Raw genomic sequence first — 12175 nt, 5'->3', positions numbered from 1 at the left:
TGCTTCAGACTGTGCGGCGCCAGCTGATCCCTTATGGCATGCCATGGCCATGAGGCCGCACAGTGTGAAGAAGGCGGAAGGAGATAAGTGCCAGGCGAAGATAGGCACTGCTCATGCCCATCAATCACACCCTCGCAGTCTAAAGAAATTAGACACCGAGGGGTGTTGTGTCAGGCAGGGCTGCAGCAGAGGCGCAGCCAGCCAAACAATGATGTCAGAAGAAGGGCTGCGCTACCAAGGGGGTCGCTGCGTGTCATTACAAAAGAAAGTCACACCTCAGGGACGGTTTAATGGTCTCAGGGGACAAATTTTAGATGTGTTGCGTTCGGCGTGTGCAAGGAGAGTAACTTAATGAGCCACCTTTTACAAATGCAGTATTACTGCTGTACAAGGTGGCTGTTATACATACAAACACCTGGGGGGGACAGGTTCCCTTCAATTTCAGTTCTTGTGTCTGCGTGGCGTTTGCAGGACACGATGCTGGCTACACAGCAGGGGAACAGCTGGCATTACTGAACCCCACTGACACATTGGCTGGTGTTTTTCTCTCTGCAGCTAGCACTTCCAGGCGCCAACTAGCGGTGCTAGAGCCCAGGGTCAGCAGGAGGAGCAGATAGTAGGTATTGCAGCACACACAGCAGGGGAGCAGCTGACATTACTGAACCCCAATAACAGAGGAGCGACTGTTGACTGTGCGGACAGCACTTCCAGGCACTAACTAGCGGTGTTGGAGCCCAGGGACAGCAGGCAGAGCAGATAGGAGGTATTGCAGCACACACAGCAGGGGAGCAGCTGACGTTACTGAACCCCAATAAGAGAGGAGCGACTGTTGACTGTGCGGACAGCACTTCCAGGCACCAACTAGTGGTGTTAGAGCCCAGGGACAACAGGAGGAGCAGATAGGAGGTATTGCAGCACACACAGCAGGGGAGCAGCTGACATTACTGAACCCCAATAACAGAGGAGCGACTGTTGACTGTGCGGACAGCACTTCCAGGCACCAACTAGCAGTGCTGGAGCCCAGAGACAGCAGGCGGAGCAGATAGGAGGTATTGCAGCACACACAGCAGGGGAGCAGCTGACGTTACTGAACCCCAATGACAGAGGAGCGACTGTTGACTGTGTGGACAGCACTTCCAGGCACCAGCTAGCAGTGTTGGAGCCCAGGGACAGCAGGCAGAGCAGATAGGAGGTATTGCAGCACACACAGCAGGGGAGCAGCTGATGTTACTGAACCCCAATAACAGAGGAGCGACTGTTGACTGTGCGGACAGCACTTCCAGGCACCAACTAGCGGTGTTGGAGACCAGGTACAGCAGGCGGAGCAGATAGGAAGTATTACAGCACACACAGCAGGGGAGCAGCTGACGTTACTGAACCCCAATAACACGGCAGCAAGTGTTAACTGTGCATCCAGCACTTCCAGGCACCAACTGGCGGTGTTAGAGCCCAGGGACAGCAGGAAGAGCAGATAGGTGGTATTGCAGCACACACAGCAGGGGAGCAGCTGACGTTACTGAACCCCAATAACAGAGGAGCGACTATTGACTGTGCGGACAGCACTTCCAGGCACCAACTAGCGGTGTTAGAGCCCAGGGACAGCAGGAGGAGCAGATAGGAGGTATTGCAGCACACACAGCAGGGGAGCAGCTGACGTTACTGAACCCCAATAACAGAGGAGCGACTGTTTACTGTGCGGACAGCACTTCCAGGCACCAACTAGCGGTGTTGGAGCCCAGGGACAGCAGGCGGAGCAGATAGGAGGTATTGCAGCACACACAGCAGGGGAGCAGCTGACGTTACTGAACCCCAATAACAGAGGAGCGACTGTTGACTGTGCGGACAGCACTTCCAGGCACCAACTAGCGGTGTTGGAGCCCAGGGAGAGCAGGAGGTGCAGAGGAACACCATTTAGGCCGAAGCCTGATTGGAGCAAGTCGAAAGGGAACCTTTAACCCCCACCCAAAAGGCGTTTGTAGCTGAAAGAGCCAGCTTTTGCATCACAAAGGATGCCAAAGGAAAAGGTGGCTCTTTTCATTATGCTCCTTGCAAACACAGAACTAAACACTTTTAAAGTGTGTCCACTGATACCGTAAAACCATCCCGGAGGTGGGTCTTTCCTTTGTAATGTAACGCAGCCCAGCCGTCATTCCTACCCCCTTGGTGCCATGCGCCGCCTCCTCAGCGTTGTTTGATTCCGTCCCGGAGCCTGTGATGTTATGTTATCCCTTGGCTAGGCGCACTTTGCGGTGCCCGTCTTCTGACATCATTTGGTGTCAGGCTGGCTGCACCTGTGCGGCCGCGCTGGCCGAGATCCCGCCTCGCAGTGTCGTCTAATGTAATCCCACCGCGGGACTAGGATCCATGGCCATGCGCAGTGCATATCCTCGCCTCTCACTCCCCTCCCTCCGGCTTCTTCAGACTGTGCGGTGTCATGGCCGTGGCATGCTATTAGGGATCAGCTGACGGCACACAGTCTGAAGAAGGTGGAGGGAGATGAGTGAGAGGCGGAGGTGAAGATATGCACTGCGCATGCCCATGGATCCCAGGCCCGCAGTGTGATTAAATCAGAAGACACTGCGAGGCGGGATCTCGGCCAGCGCGGCTGCACAGGCACAGCCAGCCTGACACCAAATGATGTCAGAAGACGGGCACCGCAAAGTGTGCCTGGCCAAGGGATAACATAACAGCGCTGGCTCCGGGACAGAATTAAACAACGCGGAGGAGGCGGCGCACGTCGCCAAGGGGGTTGGAATGACGGCTGTGCTGCATCACATTACAAAGGAAAGTCCCACCTATGGGATGGTTTTACGGTATCAGTGGACATACTTTAAAAGTGTTAAGTTCTGCATGTGCAAAGGAGCTAAACAAAAATAGTTACCTTTTCCTTGTGCAGCATAACTGCTGCACAAGGTGGCTATTTCAGTAACAAACGCCTGGGGGGGGGGACAGGTTCCCTTACATTTCAGTTGTTGTGTCAGCGTGGCGGTCGCAGGACACATTGCCAGCTACACAGCTGGGGATCAGCTGACGTTACTGACACCCAATAACACTGGGTCGTATGTTTTGACTGTGCAGACGGCACTTCTGAGCCTCAACTGGCGGTGTTGGAGCCCAGGAATTACAGTTCAGGTGGTAGACCCAATTATTTAATCAGGAAGTGGAGTGGCAAATTCCTGCGAGATCCAGGCCTGGTTCATTTTCAGGAAAGTAAGCCGATCAACGTTATCGGAGGATAGTCGCATGCGACGGTCAGTTAGTACACCACCTGCAGAACTAATGACGCGTTCCGATAATACACTAGCCGCAGGGCAAGCCAGCACCTCCAATGCATACTGGCTTAGCTCTGGCCATGTATCCAGCTTAGAGACCCAAAACTTGAAAGGGGAAGAGCCGTCTGGGAGTACAGCAAGAGGGCAAGACATGTAGTCTGTCACCATCTGACGGAACCGTTGCCTCCTGCTGACTGGAGCCGTCTGTGATGGTGTAGACATTTGTGGCGGGCACACAAAACTGTGCCACAGTTGGGCCATACTGGTCTTGCCTTGGGCAGAGGCACTGCTTCTGCTCCCTCTTTGTGCAGAGCCTCCTCCACTGCCTGGACGCACTGAGCTGCTTTGTAAAGCACTAGCAGCACTTCTCTCAGTTGGACTGGAGAAGATGATGGAATTCACCAGTGTGTCTTGGTACTCCCGCATTTTACGCTCCCGGTTCAACGGTGTGATGAGGCTTTGTACGTTGTCCCGGTAGCGAGGATCGAGGAGGGTGAACACCCAATAATCAGACATGTTGAGAATGTGGGCGATGCGGCGGTCGTTTCTCAGGCACTGCAGCATGTAATCAACCATGTGCTGCAGACTGCCAACTGGCCAAGAAACGCTGTCCCCTGCTTGAGGCGTGATCTCTGCCCGCTCGTCATCACCCCACCCTCGCTGTACACACTGAGTACTGGACAATTGTGTAACTCCCTTCTCTGGATGGATGTCTTCCTCCTCCATTGACTCCTCCTCATCCTCCTGACAAAGTGTCCCCTGCCTACGCGTTTGTGAGCAACCACGTGGCGCTGACTGTCCAGAAGATGATGGAAATGGTGAATCCTCATCTTCCACCTCTTCCACAACATCATCCCTTAGCGCTTGCAGTGATTTTTCAAGCAGGCAGATAAGGGGGACAGTCATGCTGACTAGTGCATCATCTGCACTCGCCATCCGCGTGGAATAATCGAAGGGACGCAAAACCTGGCAGACATCCTTCATAGTGACCCACTCTGTGGTTGTGAAGTCTGAACGGCGCGGAGTGCGACTTCTTTGCGCCTGATGCAGCTGGTACTCCATTACTGCTTGCTGCTGCTCACACAACTGCTCCAACATATGTAACGTGGAATTCCACCTGGTAGGTAGGTCACATATGATGTGATGTTCCAGAAGGCGGAATCGGCGCTGCAGAGCCGTAATGCGCGATTTTGCCGTGCTGGAACGCCGCAAGTGAGCACACTCTAGCCGGACCTTGTGCAGCAGTGCATCAAGATCCGGATAGTCCCTCAAAAAACTCTGCATGACCAAGTTGAGCACATGTGCCAGACATGGGATGTGAGTGAGGATGCCGAGGCCCAGAGCTGCCACCAGATTTTGGCCATTATCACACACTACCATGCCTGGCTGGAGATTCGCTGCCACAAACCACACATCGCTCTCCTGCTTGATGGCATTCCAGAGCTCCTGCACTGTGTGGCTTTGATTCCCCAAAGAAATTAATTTCAAGACGGCCTGTTGACGTTTGGCCACGGCTGTGCTCATGTCGGTCGTAACAGGTAAACGTTCACGGGTCCATGTGGAGGTGGACTGTGACGACTCCTGCAGCGATGATTCTGAGGAACTTGTGTAAGAGGAGGAGTCAATGCGTACAGACTGGATTCCTGCAATCCTTAGAGTGGGCAGGACACGTCCTGTGCCACTCGCACGATCTGTACCCGGCTCAACAACATTAACCCAATGGGCAGTGAGGGAAAGGTATTGCCCCTGTCCATGTTGACTGGTCCACGCATCGGTGGTGAGGTGGACCTTGCTACTGACGGCGTTCAGTAGCGCTTGTTTTATGTGTCCCTCCACATGCTTGTGCAGGGCAGGGACGGCTTGTCTGCTGAAATAAAAGCGGCTGGGCACATTGTACTGTGGGACTGCCAATGACATCAAGTCACGGAAGCTGTCAGTCTCCACCAGCCTGAATGACAGCATTTCTAGTGACAGAAGTTTGGCAATGCCTGCAGTCAGAGCCTGTGCTCGTGGGTATTTTGCCGAGAAAGGCCGCCTTTTCTCCCATGCCTGTACTACCGATGACTGTAGACTGGGTTAGGAGTGTGAGGATGACTGGGAATTACAGTGGGTCTCTGGACAACAGTGCCAGAGGTTCTTCCATGGCGATCCTGGGAGGAAGCCGAACCAGCTGTGTGTGAGCTGGAGGAAGAGGCAACACGAGCTGAAAAGGTGGTAGCTGCCGCTGTTGGTTGGCCTAGCTCTTCAGTGTGTTTTTGTAACTCCGCCGCGTGCCTGGTCCGCACATGTTTCCACATGTTGGAGGTATTTATGTTGCTGACATTTCTCCCTCTTTTGACTTTGTGATGACACACCTTGCATTTTACATAGCAAATGTCATCTGCAACAGTGTCAAAAAAAGGACCAGGCACTGCAAGTCTTGGGAGCGCCCTTTTTGGCTTTTGGAAGAGACATGCTCCTAACGGGTGCCAAAGTGGAGGCTACAGGATCCGCAGTCTTCCCCCTCCCTCTCCCTCTTTGGCCCATTCGGGGAATCTCTTCCTCAGAGCTGCTCCCACCACCTTCCTGTCCCTCACGCCACAATGGGTCAAGGACCTCATCATCTACACTACCCTCTGCCACCAACTGCTACTCCTAGGTAGTCTCAGCAGCAGAGCACGCACCAGAAAGTGGCACCTGAGTGTCATCAGCGGATGCATTCTGCGGTGTGGTGACCGGAGGCACTGGCCCACCCGCCTCTTCAGACTCAGAGAGAAAAAGCTGTTGAGCATCACTGCACACTGCCTCTTCTTCCATTTCTCCAATGCTGCTTGGCTGGCCCCCTGTTTCCAAGCCAAGAGATTCAGAGAACAGAAGTAGAGACGGCTCCTGTCCTGGGCTCTCTGTCTGCCTGGGCAATTTGGCAGGTGGTGAAGAGACAGATGGGTGCTCTCCAGTGCTCTGTGTCTGAGAGGATGTGGCACTAATTGAAGTTGATGCGTTAGCTGTCATCCATCCGACAACGGCTTCAATTTGGTCTTCACGCAGCAGCGGTGTATGGCGCTCTCCGACAAAGCTGCGCATGAAGGACTGTTCCCTGCTGAAACTGGGTGATGATGAGTCACCGGTGCCCGCAGCAGGCACAGAATCCCCACGTCCTCTCCCTGCTCCGCGCCCACACCCATGTGCCTTACTCCCTGCCTTCTTCATCTTGGTTGACTGATAAAGATAAGCAGAAAAGTACTAACGGCTTAGTGTGCTTATTCCTGAACAGCTCCTAACAGGTATAAGAAACACTAATTTTCTAAAGTGTGGACTAGACTTTAATATGAGCTAATGTGGCCTACACAACTGTAAAGTGGTGTGTTTGGTGAACTTTATTATTTATTTATTTTTGGGGGGCTGAACTGACAACAGGGAGAGCTGCACTCACACGGAGACCCTGCAGACAGCCGTAAATGGCGCTGCAAGGCCCCAAAAACCTCCTCTACGTTATCCTATGTAGTGTTTTTCCACAATTTAGCTGGATACGGGTGGAAAGCCACTAATAGGAATTATTTGAAATAATGTGCAGCAGGCTGCACTATTTGCAAAAAAGGGCAATGGAATGGATAGAACTGTATGAGTCAGTGAACCACCCTGAGCTGGATACAACCGGCTGTGGCTGCACACAGACTACAGGGCGAGCTGCACTCACACGGAGACCATGCAGACAGCCGTAAACGGCGCTGCAAGGCCCCAAAAACCTCCTCTACATTATCCCATGTAGTGTTTTTCCAGAATTTAGCTGGATACGGGTGGAAAGCCACTAATAGGAATTATTTGAAAAAATATGCAGCGGGCTGCACTATTGGCAAAAAAGGACAATGGAATGGATAGAACTGTATGAGTCAGTGAACTACCCTGAGCTGGATATAACCGGCTGTGGCTGCACACAGACTACAGGGCGAGCTGCACTCACACGGAGACCGTGCAGACAGCCGTAAACGGTGCTGCAAGGCCCCAAAAACCTCCTCTACATTATCCTATGTAGTGTTTTTCCACAATTTAGCTGGATACGGGAGGAAAGCCACTAATAGGAATTATTTGAAAAAATGTGCAGCGGGCTGCACTATTTGCAAAAAAGGACAATGGAATGGATAGAACTGTATGAGTCAGTGAACCACCCTGAGCTGGATACAACCGGCTGTGGCTGCACACAGACTACAGGGCGAGCTGCACTCACACGGAGACCGTGCAGACAGCCGTAAACGGCACTGCAAGGCCCCAAAAACCTCCTCTACGTTATCCTATGTAGTGTTTTTCCACAATTTAGCTGGATACGGGTGGAAAGTCACTAATAGGAATTATTTGAAAAAAATGTGCAGCAGCCTGCACTACTTGCAAAAAAGGACAATGGAATGGATAGAACAGTATGAGGCAGTGAACCACCCTGACCTGAATACAACCAGCTATGGCTGCACACAGACTAGAGAGTGGGCTGCACTCACACACACACACAGAGACCTTGCAGATCGCTGTGAAAACAGCCCTGCAAGGCAAAAGCAAGGTGAACACACAGCGGTTGCTAAATTAGCCTGGGAAAAGCACAAAGAAGCAAATCGCTATCTCAACTGGCCCTCAGTCAGAACACAGCGTCCTGTCACTAACTGAATTCACAGCAGAGTGAGTCCAAAATGGCGCCAGCGACTTTTAAACTGCAGCATGTCATCATTTCAGCAGCCAATCACAGCCTTGCCAGTAGTTTCATGCCCACCATGCTGAACAGGATGTGCCCACACTTGTAATCAGTCCTCATTGGCTGAATTCGTGCTGTTTGAATTGAGAACTTCCGATTCTGGTATCCGATATGTGGCAAGTATCGGATCTCGGTATCGGAATTCCGATACCGCAAATATCGGCCGATACCCGATACTTGCGGTATCGGAATGCTCAACACTAGTAATAACATCTCATAAGTAGTGTTGAGCGATACCGTCCGATACTTGAAAGTATCGGTATCGGAAAGTATCGGCCGATACCGTCACAGTATCGGAATCCAATCCGATACCGATACCCGATACCAATACAAGTCAATGGGACTCATGTATCGGACGGTATCCCTGATGGTTCCCAGGGTCTGAAGGAGAGGAAACTCTCCTTCAGGCCCTGGGAACCATATAAATGTGTAAAAGAAAGAATTAAAATAAAAAATATCGCTATACTCACCTGTCCGACGCAGCCGGGACTTCAGCGAGGGAACCGGCAGCGTTGTTTGTTTAAAAATCGCGCTATTACTTGGTTACGTGAATTCCCGGCTTGTGATTGGTCAGGTCGGCCATGTTGCCGGGACGCGGACCAATCACAGCAAGCCGTGACGAAATTACGTCACGGCTTGCTGTGATTGGTCCGCGTCCCGGCAATATGGCCGCCCTGACCAATCACAAGCCGGGACGTCACGGGAGGCTGGACACGCGCTCATTTTAAAATGGGCGCGTGTCCAGCCTCCCGTGACGTCACGGCTTGTGATTGGTTGCGCCGCGATCAACCAATCACAAGCCGGGAGGCTGGACGCGCTCATTTTGAAATGGGCGCGTGTCCAGCCTCCCGTGACGTCACGGCTTGTGATTGGTTGCGCCGCGATCAACCAATCACAAGCCGGGAGGCTGGACGCGCTCATTTTGAAATGGGCGCGTGTCCAGCCTCCCGTGACGTCACGGCTTGTGATTGGTTGCGCCGCGATCAACCAATCACAAGCCGGGAGGCTGGACGCGCTCATTTTGAAATGGGCGCGTGTCCAGCCTCCCGGCTTGTGATTGGTTGACCGCGACGCAACCAATCACAAGCCGTGACGTCACGGGAGGCTGGACACGCGCCCTTTTTAAAATGAGCGCGTTTCCAGCCTCCCGTGACGTCACGGCTTGTGATTGGTTAATGGCGGCCATGTTGCCGGGACGCGGACCAATCACAGCAAGCCGTGACGTATTTTCGTCACGGCTTGCTGTGATTGGTCCGCGGCCCGGCAACATGGCCGCCCTGACCAATCACAAGCCGGGACTTCGCGTAACCATGTAAAAGCGGGAATTTTAAACAAACAACGCTGCCGGTTCCTGCGCTGAGGTCCCGGCTGCGTCGGACAGGTGAGTATAGCGATATTTTTTATTTTAATTCTCTATTTTACACATTTTAACATTAATGTTGTTCCGATACCCGATACCCGATACCACAAGAGTATCGGAATCCCGGTATCGGAATTCCGATACAGCAAGTATCGGCCGATACCCGATACTTGCAGCATCGGAATGCTCAACACTACTCATAAGTACATGTGTGTTGTGAATTTGGTTTCTGGGCTCCCCCGGTGGTTACTGGTGGTACTGAACTTGTGTGCTTCATCTCCTCTGTTCACCTGTTTCCATCAGGATGTGGGAGTTTCTATTTAGCCTTGCTCCTCAGTCATTTCTATGCTGGCCAACAATGTTACCAGAAACCTTTCTGTTGCATGTTCCTGCTCCTAGACTACTATCAGCTAAGTTGGACTTGTAGTCCTAAGATTGTTTTGCATTTTTGTTCCAGTTCTCTGTTTTTGAATATTTCTGAGGCTGGAAGCTCTTGTGAGCTGAAATTGCCACTCTGGTGTCATGAGTTGATATTAGAGTCTTAAAGTAATTTCAGGATGGTGTTTTGAAAGGGTTTTCAGCTGACTGTGAAGTTCCCTTTTCTGTCTTCCTACTATCTAGTAAGCGGACCTCAATTTGCTAAACCTATCTTCATACTTCGTATGTCATTTTCCTCTAAAATCACCGACAATATATGTGGGGGCTACTGTCTGCCTTTTGGGGAAAATTTCTCTAGAGGTAAGCCAGGTCTGTATTTTCCTCTGCTAGGGTCAGTCAGTCCTCCGGCTGGCGCTGGGCGTCTAGGGATAAAACGTAGGCACGCTACCCGGCCACTGTTAGTTGTGCGGTAGGTTTAGCTCACAGTCAGCTCGAGTTCCCATCTTCCAAGAACTAGTCCTTTTGTATGCTTTACTACGGTCTCTTGCCATTGAGAACCATGACACATGTGCTTCTTCATTCAGATCTAACAAACTGCTATTTAATGTGTTTCTAAAATGGAGGGTGCATTATACTCTATGGAGGACTATGGAGAATGCATTATATGATATGGAGGTCTATGGGGTTTAGTAAAATAAACCCCATAGACCTCCATATCATATAATGCATTCCATGTAGCTTCCATGTAGCATAATGCACAGCCCATAGTTATCTGTTGTGAATTTGGATTCTGGGCTCCCCCGGTGGCTACTGGTGGAATTGAACTTGTGACATCATCTTCCCTGTTCACCTGTTCTGATTAGATCTGGGTGTCGCTATATAACCTGGCTTCTCTGTTAGATGCTTGCCGGTCAACAATGTTATCAGAAGCCTCTCTGTGCTTGTTCCTGCTCCCAGACATCTACTAGATAAGTTGGACATTCGTCCATGTCTTGTTTTTGTATTTTGGTTCCAGTTCACAGCTGCAGTTTCGTTACTGTGTCTGGAAAGCTCTTGTTGATCAGGAATTGCCACTCTGGTATTATGAGTTAATGCCAGAGTCCTAAAGTAATTTCTGGATGTGTTTTGTTAGGGTTTTCTACTGACCATGAAAGTATGCTTTCTGTCTTCTGCTATCTAGAAAGCGGACCTCAAATTTGCTAAAACTATTTTCCTGCTGCGTTTGTTGTTTCATCTCATATCACCGCCAATATATGTGGGGGGCTTCTGTCTCCTTTTGGGCATTTCTCTAGAGGTGAGTCAGGTCTTATATTTCCCTCTGCTAGCATTATTTAGTTCTCCGGCCGGCGCTGGGCATATAGGGATAAAAAGTAGGACATGCTACCTGGCTACTTCTAGATGATGCGGTAGGTTTAGTTCATGGTCAGTACAGTTACATCTTCCAAGAGCTTGTTCCTATAGAGGCTTATGCTAGTTCTCTGGCCATGGAGATCATGACAGTTTGACCGGCCCACTAAAGGGTTAAAATCCTTGGCTGAGAAAGGAGAGAAATAAGAAGTCTGCTGAGAGTTTTTTTTTTTTTTCCTCTGTGCTCTTAATTGGATCACTTGCCAGTCTGTCTATGCTGCAGTCTTTCTTTTTTTTCTCTCTCCTTATAATCTTTGAATGGCTTTGTGTTCACCTGTTAATAATGGATCTTCAGAGTGTAACTGCAGGTTTGAATAATCTTACCACGAAAGTACAAAATTTGCAAGATTTTATTATTCATGCTCCGGTATCTGAGCCGAGAATTCCTTTGCCGGAATTCTTCTCAGGGAATAGATCTAGCTTTCAGAATTTTAGAAATAATTGTAAGCTATTTTTGTCCCTGAAATCTCGTTCTGCTGGAGACTCTGCACAGCAGGTTGGGATTGTGATTTCCTTGCTCCGCGGCGACCCTCAAGACTGGGCTTTTGCATTGGCACCAGGGGATCCTGCGTTGCGCAATGTGGATGCGTTTTTTTTGGCCTTGGGCTTGCTGTATGAGGAACCTCATTTGGAACTTCAGGCAGAAAAAACTTTGATGTCCCTATCGCAGGGGCAAGATGAAGCTGAAATTTACTGCCAAAGATTCCGTAAATGGTCTGTGCTTACTCAGTGGAATGAGTGTGCCTTGGCGGCTACTTTCAGAGAGGGTCTCTCTGATGCCATTAAGGATGTTATGGTGGGGTTCCCTGTGCCTGCAGGTCTGAATGAGTCCATGACAATGGCCATTCAGATCGATAGGCGTCTGCGGGAGCGCAAACCTGTGCACCATCTGGCGGTATCCACTGAGAAGACGCCAGAAAGCATGCAGTGTGATAGAATTCTGTCCAGAAGCGAGCGGCAGAATTTTAGACGGAAAAATGGGTTGTGTTTCTATTGTGGGGATTCTACTCATGTTATATCAGCGTGCTCTAAGCGTACTAA

Source organism: Ranitomeya variabilis, chromosome 7, assembly GCF_051348905.1.
Source record: "Ranitomeya variabilis isolate aRanVar5 chromosome 7, aRanVar5.hap1, whole genome shotgun sequence".
NCBI classification, from domain to species: Eukaryota; Metazoa; Chordata; class Amphibia; order Anura; family Dendrobatidae; genus Ranitomeya; species Ranitomeya variabilis.
This window is presented reverse-complemented; position numbering follows the sequence as displayed.